Genomic DNA, 12606 nt, shown 5'->3' on the forward strand with positions numbered 1-12606 from the left:
TACCTGTGTGCCATTACATGCTGCTCCCTAGACAGCAGGCTGGTGTCTCCTGACTCAGCCTTCCTCTTCTCAGAATGCACCTTGTCTGCTTATCCCGCCTGTACTTCCTGCCTGGCTATTGGCCAATCAGCGTTTTATTAAACCTGTGTGCAAAAGCATTATCCCACAGCAGAGGAGTCTGGCGACTAAGAAGCACAACGAGGGTGATGTTCTGTTTTGATTTATAGAAGGTCATATAATCATTTTTCTACTAGGCATGTCAGTTCCCATAAAGAATCTGATTTTAATCATATACATACCCAATTATGCACAGGCATGAGATAGTAAACGAGGGGTTCTCCCCAAAGGTCACTTGAGGACACAGTTTTATCTTATAGTACCTATATCCCAAACCAGTTCAGACTGAATTAGCCCACTTACCCTGGAGATGGGGTATATTGCGAATATGTTTGGAAAGAAACTGTTCCAAGATTAATGGTCATAAGGAAGAGAAATGTAATCTTTTGTTCAGAAGAGGTATGCCAGTAGCCTGATATAGATGGTGCTGGAGGTGTGTGTGTGCACAGTCCATGCAGGTAAAAGTAAGCTGCCAAATGCATTATTAGATGCAGGTGTACATGACCTAATTCAAGAAGAGTCCCAGGTCACTAAACTCTTCCCTATGCTTACTTGATTTATCAACAACCAAGCTCCTAATGTGGCTTCAAAATCTTCCCATCCTCCCTTCCCCATATACTCAACTACATCAAGGGCAATGCCACTCATGCCAGAAACACAGGCAGCCCTTCTTTCAAATCCATCCAAGTTCTGCTGGCCCAAAGATGCCAGACAAGGTACCACCATTCACTGGGTTCATTTTTCGGTAATACTGTTGGTAAGGGGATTATAAGAGGAACTATAATTGTAAGAGTTTTGTATTTCATAATACGTAAGTTTGTGTAGCCGGGTTCAGGGATAACACCTGATCTGGTTGGGGGCCTTCTTTGGTAAGAAACAAAATGGAGCACTTGAATAAAATCCAACCACGGCATTTCAGGCCTTACCCAATGAGACCAACTTTCTCTTCTATGCCATCTCATACCACAACTGGTGCCCTCAGGGTGACAGCCCTGATGGCCTTGTGTCCACTATTTTGAGATAGCTTTCTCTGAACTATCTTCTCCCAAGCTCACTAAAGGATTATAGATCATTTTGAGTGCAAGAGCTTTTATAGGTAGGATTGTGAAGGTTTATGTTTCTCCCATCTTATAGTTGGCTCTCCCCATTCATACTCTCATGGCTGTCTCAGAGGCAAGGAGGCATTTTCTCTTGGCCCTTCTTTTAACCAGAACAGGTCCCCATAACATGATCTCTGTTCTGTCACCATTTGAATCAGTAGCAGGGCATCTGCTGAGTAGGTATCAGGAGCTACTCTAGGCACTTGGAAACCAGTCCTCATACTGAAGTCTCTGTAGTTTCCGCTGAGAGTGAGGACTTGCATGGATGAGCAGGAAAGCTGCCAATAGAGACAGTGTGTTCCTTCTACATCCCTAACCCAACGCTTTTTATTTCTTTTTCTTACCTTATTATGTGGGCTGAAGCTGTTTCATTACAGTGGCAAATACAATGGTGAACAGACATAGTGAAAGCAGATGTTCTTAGTATCCAAGTGTGATGCTAGCTGTAGGTTTGTGTAGAAACCAGTTTTCCAGCTGATAAATTTTGCTAATGTTTATTGTGGCTTTGGGTCATAAATGAGTATAGGATTTTGCTGAAAGCTTTTGCTACACCTACTTAAATGAGCATATGGGCTTCTTTCTATCCACTGATAACAATGAACTACACTGAAGAATTTATATGGAGTTGGTATTATTTTGTCCCTAAATATCTGGTGGAGTTTACTAATGAAGTAATTTGTACCTGAATTTGTGGAAAAGATGTATATTAGAAATATAATTCATTCAATAGAGAACCAGGGTCTTCTAGTTATCCCTCTTTGAATGAGTTTTGGTAGTGCTCTCTGTAATGTCTTTCAAGAAATTTCTTCACCTACATTTTCAGATTTATTGGTATAAAGTTGTTTTTTTTTTTTACAATACTCAGCTTTTGTTTTGTTTCAAGGTGTATTTTTATTTGTGTGTTTGTATGTATGTCATGTGTGTACAGGTGGGAAGGTGTCAAATCTACTAGAGCTGGAGTTGCAGGTGGCTGTGAGCTGATTTATGTGGGTGTGGGAACCGAACTGGAGTCCTCTTAAAGAGCATCAAGTGCTCTTAATGGTTGAGTCATCTCTCCAGCCCAATTTTTAACATCTATTATGTATGTATGTATGTATGTATGCATTTGTGTATGTGTATGTATGTCTGTAGGGGGCACATGTGCTGCAGTGCTTGCACAGACAGAGTTCAGAGAACAGCTAGTAGTGTGGGGCTTAGGAATCCAATCTTCTGCATCTTCACTCACTGAACCATCTCATTGGGCTACACTGGCCTTTTTGAGGTAGGTAGATGTCATACTGAAAGCAGGCCCTTGTGTTCATCTGTATAGGGAAAATTTTGGGTCACATTTGTCTTCACTGTCTTTATTGTTTCTTTTCTGCTGGTACTTTGGTTTTAATTATCTTTTCCTAGTTTCTTAAGGTAGAGGCTTAGATCATTGATTTTAGGTCCTTTTTCATAGCATAATTATGTCATGTCATAAATTAATCTCTAAGTGCCACTTTAGCTATTACAGAGGTGCATGTCTGAGACTTTGTATTCATATTTTTCTTTCAGTTCCAAGTTTTTTTCATTTCTCTTATGATTTTTTTCTTTGATTCATGAGAAGTGCATTATTTATTCTGCTAATATTGAATACTTTCCAGCTAGCTCTCTAAATCTTATTTCTAGTTGATTTTTTTTTGTGGTCAAAGAAAGACTTTGTAATTTTTATTTCATTTTAAAAAAACTGAGACTGATTTTATAGCCTACTATATGACCTGTCCAGGTTAATGATTTCACACACATGCACCTGTGGATTGTGAGGTGTAGGGGTAGAGAGTCCTAATTATGTCAATGAAGTTCAGATGGTTGATGGGATTGTTCTGATCGTCCACAATCCTACTGATTTTCAGAAGACTGTCTCACTCTAGTGGTGGCTAGCACATTTCTCCTATCAGTTTATACTTCATGTGTTTTGAAACCATATTATAGGTCATATATAATCAGTATTGTTACAGTCTTTTGATGGTGTGACCTGGTTTTTAAATCATACAATATTTCTCTATACCTCTGAAAATAGTTCTTGTTCTGAAATCTGTCTGATATAGAATCTCTAGTTTTGTTTTGACCAGCTTTTTAAATATATTTTCCTATCCTTTGTACTTACTGATATCTTCATAAATTTCAAGTGCTTTTCTTATAGATAGCATGTTGATGGGTCTTGCTTTTTATCATCCAGTATGACAACCTCCTCTGATTTTTAATTGAAGTTTTAGACCATTTATATTTAATGAAATATTGATGTAGATTAGTTTAACTCTAATATCTTGGTATTTATTTTTATTTCCTACTTGTTTTGTATTATTTTGTTCTTGATTTCCTTTGTGTTTTTTTAATATTGGATATTCTATTTAATCACATTGTTGGTGTATTAGCTGTGCCTTTCACTTCAATATAACTAACAACATATCAGCATTTGCCTTCATATATTAAAATATTTTGTGTGCACTATGAAAGATCTTACAACTACATATTCTGTTTTCTACCTCCTTTATTTTGTGATATAGTCATGTTTTTACTAAGTCTCATAAATCCTACAATACAATAAAAACTTTCGCTCTAAATAGACCACATTTCAAGGAAATTTTTAAAATGAGTGAAAATGTATTTCGATTTGCTCACATATCTTTTATTCCTAGTGATTTTCATTCCATTGAAAAGATTCGCATTTCTAACTTGTATCACTTTCTTTTTCCCTGGGGAACTTCTTTAGTGTCTTGTAGGCAAATCTAGTGGTGACAGATTACCTCAACTTTAATATAAAGGAGTCTTTGTTTTACTTCTGAATTTATATTTCCGGGACACAGAATTCTAGGTTGAGAGTTTTTCCTATCAGTCTTTAAAAATATAATTAATGTCTTCTGTCTTGCGTACTTTATGATAATGAAGTCTTCCACCTTGCCTTTGTTCCTTTATATATTCCGTTTGTATATAATGCCCTTTTCCCACTGACCAATGTCAAGAATTTTCTCTTTATCACTGTTTTTCAGTGATTTGGTTATAATGTGCCTTTGTGTAGTTTGCCTTTTCTTGGCCTTACTGAACAATCAGTAAGTTTCTTGAATGAGTGGATTTGTAGATTTTGCCAATTCTAATCGCGTCTTCAATTTTTTTTCTTTGTTCCCCTTCTGCCTGGGATTCCAATTGCATGCATATTAGATGATTTGTTAATGTCTTGTGTTATTGGTGCTATCTGTGTTTCTTCTTATTTTTCTACTCTTTGCTTCCATTTGAATTTTTTTTTTTAAATTTCTGTTTCTTCACACTCGCTGATTCTCCTGGTGTGTCTGAGCTGCTGTTTATCTCATTTTTACAGTTTTTCTTTTCAGCCACCATATTTTTTTCACTTCTAGATATTTCATTGGGGTTGTTTCCTTTTTCTTTTTGATGTGTGTATGTATGTAGTATATGTCTCTGTGTGTGCACATGTACATGTGGGTGCACATGCATGTGTGTAAATGCGGAGATCAGAGGTTGATGTCGTGCATCCTCCTCAACAACTCTTCACCTTATTATTTGAGACAAGGTCTCTCATTGAGTCTGGAAATAGGCAAGCTGGTCAATGAATGCCAGAGAAAGCCACCCTACCCCCAGCACTGCAGTTATGGTCCCATATCACTGGTCCAGTGTTTTTTGTTTGTTTGTTTGTTTGTTTGTTTTTTCGAGACAGAATTTCTTAGTGTAATTTTGGTTCCTGTCCTGGATCTCACTCTGTAGACCAGGCTAGCCTTGAACTCACAGAGATCTGCCTGGCTCTGCCTCCTGAATGCTGGGATTAAAGGCGTGTGCCACCACCACCCGGCCTGAGATCAGTTTGATACTTCTAAAGCCTAAGTAGGAAATCTATTGGTCTCCCCTCTTCAAGGATTCTTTAGTCCTGTTACATATGCTGGACATTCTAGTTCGTTTTCTGTTACTGTGATAAACACCATGACCAAAGGCAACTTGGGGAGGAAGGGGCTTATTTCATCTTACAGGCAGATGGAAGTCGAGGCAGGAACTCAAAGCAGAAACTTGATGCAGAGCCCATGGAGGAACGCTGCTCACTGGCTTGCTTTTGATGGCAAGCTCAGCAAATTTTCTTCTACCGCCCAGATCTACCCACCTAGAGATGATACCATGCAGAGTGGGATGGGTCCTCCTATGTCAGTTAGCAAACAGGAAAGTGTCCCACAGGCATCCCACAGTCTGATAGAGGCAATCCTTCAGTCAAATGTCCCTCTTCAGAGATGTGTCAAGTTGACAACCAAAATTAGCTATCTCAAGTGGTAACTTTCTGAACATTATGTGGTGCTTTGAAAACTTACCATGGAGCTCAAGCATACTGGCTCTAGGATCATGAACTTCCCAGCCGTGGACTGTCCTACTGCTTCAGTGGGTCTTTCTCCAGCTTCACATGGAGTTTCACCCCATGTGTGTTCCAATCAGTATTTAGTCAAAGATGTACACTAAGAGAACACGTTCAGATCTCCAGAGCACATTTTGGCATTCAACTTCAAGCATTCCGATCTTCTCATCTGCTTGAACTCCAAAACTTTGGGGCTGTGTTTGTTTGGGTTCCCTTTCTTTGTGCTGAGCCTGGGAATGGAGTGATAGCAGTAGAATGGGGAAATGGCTGTTCATTGTTTGAAAATGTCCCTCTCATGTACTCCATATGATATTTTAGTTGTTCAAAGACAAGAAGGTAAACTCAGCCCTCATCATGGTATTGTAGTAGTATGTACTTTCATTTCTCCTTATTAGAACAATTGAAGAAACCAAGGCACAGAGAGCTGAAGTAATTTTCCCAAAATGACACTTCTTCATAAACGGCAGAGTTCTTGTTTGAGCCCTGGTCGGCTGTCTTCACTAAACCGTCAGTTCCTCAAGGTCAAGGACTTTGCCTGTCTTGGCACATGGCAGTGGCACTCAGTAAATGTTGAATGGATGGATAAAATGGTTGATCTCAGACTGAAGAGAATCCTTCCCAGGATAGAGAGAAGAGGTACCCAGCCTTTCTTATCCTATACCCAGGTCGTGGTTAGGTTTATATGGTCCCTCCAGAATGGCCTGTGCTGACTAACAACTTGGAGGCCCCAAGCCGCAGCAAATATTTCTCTCCTTACTCCTCCATACACCTTGTAGACACCCCTGTGCGTAAGCAGCAGCTGCTGCTGCTTTCCAATACCAAATCTGCTGTCTGGCTCCCACATTGAAACATATCATTTTAATCATGTTCTTTCAAGCCAGGAAGCCAATTTGCATTACAAAAGTCAGATTTCTTTCCCTTGTGGCAGCCATGCAAAAGGCTTGGCTTCTTTTTCACTTTTGCCCAGGGTGGAAGTTCTAGACATGCCCGAGCTTATCTCGGTCTAAGCCAGCGCCACCTTACAGAGTATACCATCTTCCCACCCTCCTTACTTCCTACCCTGCATTCCTCAGGATGATGGGGGAAAGGGAGCCAGAATTCTCTCCCAGTGTTCTCCTTATTCTGAACCACGGATCTATTTCAGATGATGCCAGAGCAATTGATTGAAAATTATATGCCCATTTTCCCATCTGCATAATTTTGCATATTTATTTAATGGTCAAGTAAACTCATTTGGAGTACCACATTGCTTCTCTCTCCCGCCTACTATTGACTTATCTTCTAGGTCTGGCTCAGCTCTTGTGGTCTCTGTTCCTACAAGGGAAACAGGCACCTCCCAGGAGGCCTCTAAAAGCAGCCATGGTCCAACCTCCCGGAGTTCAACCCTTTGTCCTGTGACCCAGAATTGTCCCGGTCAGCTAAGATCTGAACCAGACTGCGTGGTTGGAAGAAGTGGAGGATGAGGCTGGGCTGTCTTCTCAGGAAGATTTCAAGTAGACAGGTTGTCCGGCCACCCTGCAGACGAGTGTGTCCCTGGGGACTAAACTGCTGTCACTGTGGGTAATTGGATTCCTGCTCCCCAGCAGGACAGGCACTGGTAACCTTTAGGATTAATTACTCCAGTCGACCTCAGCTGCCTGATCTGGCTGGCTGTCTTCCCTGCTCTGGATCAGAATGCCCCAGGGGCTCTGTGGTGAGCAACTGTATTGGGACAGAAGCAAGCCTGAGAGATGCTCACATGATCTTGCAGTCTGCTTGAGGATGATGGGGTACCTCACTCTAAAGCCCATCCCATCCACATGCCGTCCTGAGGCAATTAAAGGGACTACGCAGTAGAAGGTAGTATGAAGTCAACAGCTATCCTAAGAAGCAGTATCAAGATGCCACCCTCTCCCATCCCCATGTGCTCAGAGAAGGTGCCAGCGGCTGTGTTTCTTAGGGAGGTGGCTGAGTTTGGAAGTCTTTTGCAGTGAAAACCTATAGCTGGCTCCCAGGCCACCAGAAGTTCACTCCTGCTGTGTTTATTCCCCAGAGCATAGATTTGAAATAGGGAACTGGGGAGCCAGAGCTGGAGTACCCTTCCAAGAGCACAGAGATCTGAGGCCAGGTGTAGCAGTGGTGGCTGAAATCCATCAAGTGCTTATTGGGAGCAGGCACCTAGCCTGCCATGACCTCATTCCAGCCTCCCACCAAGCCTGGAAAGGGCATGCTGCTATGACCCGCATGTGCTAGAGGAGAAAACAAAAACAAGCCGAGAGCTGTTGCCAGCAAAGACGACAAAGCCATTCATGCAAGGGTATCCAAAGCATAGCCTGGCTGTCCCCAGGCCTCCTGACTCTTGGAGATCCTGCAATGGGACTTTTCCATTTGTGGCCAGGGGTGCAGGAAAAAGCAGGGACCATGATGGCTCTGGGTTCTACAATCTTTGGCACAGAAAATAAGTAGCCCCTCTCATGTGTCATGAATCCTGTGACAGTTCAAGCACTAGGGGTCTTGTGCTCTCCAACTAGCCCTTTGCTCTATTTCCCTTCCCAAGCAGATTAATAATCTGTCACTCAGCAGATTCATGCTAACACCAAGTGTCCCCCTGTCTTTGTCCCTCAGTGTAATTGGGAGGGGCGCCAACGCTCTGCCCATCAACAGGGCCCTCCTACACCACCCTTTATTCCATCCGGCCTCCACAGTTGGCAGTGAGCAGTGTATCACGAAAAGACTTTCCTGGAAAGCCTGATTGGCCACTCATTTGTTTCCGCTGCCACCTCCCCAACCCCCAGATGGCAATGGGCGTTTCCATGACAACGTAATGGGAAGCAATCACACCTATTGTAGGGCAGGACTGTTGACTTGCATGAAAGAGCATGTGTGGGGCTGAGGAGGAGAAGAGAGAAACATAGACCTTCTTGTGCCCAGGAAGAAAGGATGTTAATTCAGAATTGAGGAGCTGCCTTTGGGATTCTAAACTCCAATGTTGCCGATGGAAACCTCGTCACTGGCCAGCTCACATTTTTCTTCTACTGTCAGAGAGGGGGGGGGGAGGGAGGGATGGAGGGGGAGGGAGGGAGGGAGGAGAGAGAGAAGAAGAAAGGCACAGGACCTGGAGATTATACTCATTTTAACACGAAACTTCGTCTGTTGATAAGCTCCTTGTTACTCAGGGATTTTTTTTTTAAAATTACTATTACTTTATTCCTACGTCTTCTCTCATCCTTTTCTCCACATATATCTGTCCCCATCATCAGGATGACTAATAGGCTGGATGTGGAGGTCTCCCCATAGAATGGACTAGAAGAGAGTTCTGATTTCTCTCTCTGTCTTTCTGTCTCTGTCTGTCTGTCTATCTGCCCCCCCATGTGTGTTATGAATATGTGCACACCTGTTCACGTGTATTCCTATGTAGAGTCCAGAAGTCAATGTTGAATGTCTTCCTCTATCAATCACTGTCTACCTTGTTTTTAGATACAAGGGTCTCTCACTGAACCTAGAGCTTGATTAGATAGATGGGCTGGCCAGCAAGCTCCAGGAATCCACCTGTCTCTGTTCTCCCACCCCTGATATTAGACTTGCAGATGTATGCCACTTTGCTTGGATCGTACGTGGGTATCGTGTATCTCCCCAACCCTGGCTTCCTCATTTTTTTTTTTCGAGACAGGGTTTCTCTGTGTAGCTTTGTGCCTTTTCCTGGAACTCACTTGGTAGCCCAGGCTGGCCTCGAACTCACAGAGATCCGCCTGCCTCTGCCTCCCGAGTGCTGGGATTAAAGGCATATGCCACCACTACCCGGCTTGGCTTCCTCATTTTTGAAGAGGAAAAAAAAAGAATTAAATGAAGTCAAAGAATGACTCAAAAGAATAAATTGGCATTGCATTTGAAAGGGTCACTGGCTCCCAAGGATGGAGCTCAGTTGGGTGGACAGAAGAAGCAGGGCAGGAGAAGGAAGCAGTCTGGGGTGAGGCTGAGTCCACACCTCACCTGTAAGTATGGCATCACCATTCCCACTGCTAAGAATAACAGTGCCAAGACCAGCGAGGTAAACGCACTTACCTCCAAGCTTGACAACTTATGTCCCATCCCCAGAACTCACACAGTAGAAGGAAAGGACTGACCCCTTTGAGTTTTCCTCTCACTACCACACACTCACCGTGACACATGTGCACACTACTCCCCACTCCATTGTACACACACACACACACACACACACACACACACACACACACACACACGAAATAAAGTGTTCAAGAAAAAGTGAAAAGACAACAGTGCCTGACTCTGAGTCCCACACTCTGCTGATGGCTCTGCCAGAGTGCAAATGTGTTCACTTTACCTAATTTCCATTTGCCTCCATCCTTGCCAGAGGAGAATTCAGATTAAGTAAGCTAATTCAGACCATTCCACTAGTGTTGACTATTAGTTTTCCTGTGTCCCATAGCACCTCTCTAAACCTTGATTTACCCACTGATGAAATGGGAAATGTATTTATCCCCAAAACAGATTCTTTTAGAGCTAAATTCACTAACATGCAGGAAGGTCTTGCTTGCCCCAGACATAAAATAGATGTTAGATGTCAATCAAATACCTCTCAGCCTCCCATACTTTTGTCCCTGTGTATGTCTTTAAAATGCCTCTGACAAGCAATCCTTCATGTCTTCTTCTTGGGTTATTAAATATTTGCAGAATGCTGAACTGTGGGCTGGGTGTTGTGGGGAGCCAACAGGGCAGAAAGGATGTCCTACCTAAGATGCACCCAGAGTCACCTAGAGGAAAAGAACTGTGCAAGTAACAACTCTGTCCATGTTGTAGAATACAGAAGCCCTGTCCTGTACACAGCTAGTCCAGAGAAAGCGCTCTACATGTGTTAGCTGGAGAAATGAGTGCTTGAATTTCAAGATGATGACGTACAAAGATGTGGAATATATTCTGGAGACAAGACAGAGATGGGAAGGGCTTGGATTTGAGCTTTTACATGGTAGACGGTACATCAGCAAGCTGTTTGCCTTCTGCAGGCTGCTACTTCCTCTCAGGATCCATAGCTACCCCTCCTGGTCTACTGGCCTGCAGTAAAGCCCTTGAGTGCCCACAGCTTGTGTACACACAAAAAGATCATGAAGGTCATAGGATAACCAGCCATTCGTTTCTCCATAGCAAAATATCTCCAAACTTTAATTGATTGAAATAATAAGCATTAGTTTAGTAGTCTCTGTGGATCAGGAATGCAGTTATTGATTAGTGGTATTTGGGTGCTTCTGGCTCAAGTAGCTGAAGTCAAAATGTCAGAGCTGTGGCCATCTAAAGGCTTGACTCGTGTGCTTATTAAATAGCATAAGTCCTTCACCATGTGGCCTGCATCTTGACAGGGTGCTGGCAGGTGATTTCAGAGCAACCGATCCAAGAGAGAGAGAAGTTCCCATCCCCCAATATGGATGCCACAGTCTTCTTATAACCACCAAAGTGAGGTCCCAACATTTCTGCCATATTTACCTAGTGAGAAGCCAGTCAGCAGTCAACAAGACCAGTCTCCATACAAAAGCAACGCCCTAGATGTGAATGCCCAGAAGCCATGGGACACCTGGTGTTGAGGCTTTGCCCCTCCCCCCATCACTTTGCACATGTCTAGAAAAAGCATGGTCTTCTCATGCCTCTAAAGACAACCCCTAGGACTCTCTGAGCACAGCTCTGTGGCCAACTCTCTTCTTAGCAGTTCATGAATCTTTACTGACCATGTGTGCCCCATGAAGGGCAGCAGGTAGCTGGATAAAGGACTGCCTATGAGGGACAGGAGCTCAGTATGAAAGAACACAGGGCAGGAGGCCAGAAATGTTGCCCACTGAGTGAAGCCTGAGGCTGAGAACAAAGAGATGTCAGCCGGCGTTGAGAGTGGTTGTTCCAGCTAGTGGGGACAGGGAAAGCAGGACTTGAGAAGAAAGAAAGGAACGGGGACAATAAGAGCTCCAAGGCTGATGGAGGCTGAATGCATGGCAGTTAACTGACAGCTGATTCTCTGGTCCCCTTGGGTCTATCATGATAACGTTGGTCATACTGGGTTCAGGAGAAGGGCGCTACACAGGTGAATCGAACTCAGAAAAAAAAATAATAAACCTTCAACACAATTTGGGCTGAGGCTGAGAGGGCATCTCTAAGGTATAGGGGAAAGCAAGGTTTGAACATCTGCAGAGCCTGGAGAGAGAAGCAGGTCAGGGTCAGGACAACATTCAAAGCCAACACACAGGGCTGGTGTGGGAGCAATGGTTCTGCTTTGTTTTTAATTATACAGTGATGTGCTAGGTGCACACATCACAAGTGAATGTCCAAGTGCCAGCCATTGATGCTACAGCAAAGGGCAGAAGAGCCAAGGAGATGGAAACCCTCCTTTGGCATGGTCTAGACTACAGCTTCTTTTTGTTGTTGTTATTGTTGTTGTTTTGGGTTTTGGTTTTTTGCTTGTTTGTTTCAAGACAGGGTTTCTCTGTATAGCCCTGGCTGTCCTGGAACTCTCTCTGTAGACCAGGCTGGCCTTGAACTCACAGAGATCCACCTGCCTCTGCTTCCTGCGTGCTGGGATTAAAGATGTGCACCACTACCACTAGACCACAGCTTCTTGAAGTCTACTCACACCATCTTTTTACCCAAGACATTTGTATTTAACCCCAAGTATACAGATCTATAAAATAGGCAGGCAAATCAAAGATTTAAACATAATAAATCATGAATTTATTTTAAAGTAATTCTTAGATAAAATACATAATATATATATATATAATTTTACTAAAGATAAAGACAAATTTTCACACTAATGAAACAGATGTGTTTATTTCTGCATAAGGTATGAACGCCTAATACTAGACTGAGGGGCATAAAGAGTCTTCAATAGTTTTAGGGATTGGTAGATATTTTTATTTTGTTTTTTTTAACAATGTATATATCTTTGTGTGGATTTGTGAATGTGAATGCAGTGCCCTCAGGAGGTCAGAAGAGGGTGTCAGATACCAAGGGAGTTGGAGTTACAGGCAGTTGTGAACCTCCTGG

The 12606-nt window shown here is 42.9% G+C and overlaps 1 protein-coding gene across 2 annotated transcripts in view; it reads left to right on the forward strand.

Annotated features, from left to right (window-relative positions):
- The window catches only part of Kcnd3 (potassium voltage-gated channel subfamily D member 3), a 212505-nt gene that overhangs the window by 70252 nt on the left and 129647 nt on the right, over positions 1-12606 (forward strand). The gene's annotated exons all lie outside the window — the stretch shown is intronic.

This window comes from Peromyscus leucopus, chromosome 6 (genome assembly GCF_004664715.2).
Source record: "Peromyscus leucopus breed LL Stock chromosome 6, UCI_PerLeu_2.1, whole genome shotgun sequence".
Classification (NCBI taxonomy): Eukaryota; Metazoa; Chordata; class Mammalia; order Rodentia; family Cricetidae; genus Peromyscus; species Peromyscus leucopus.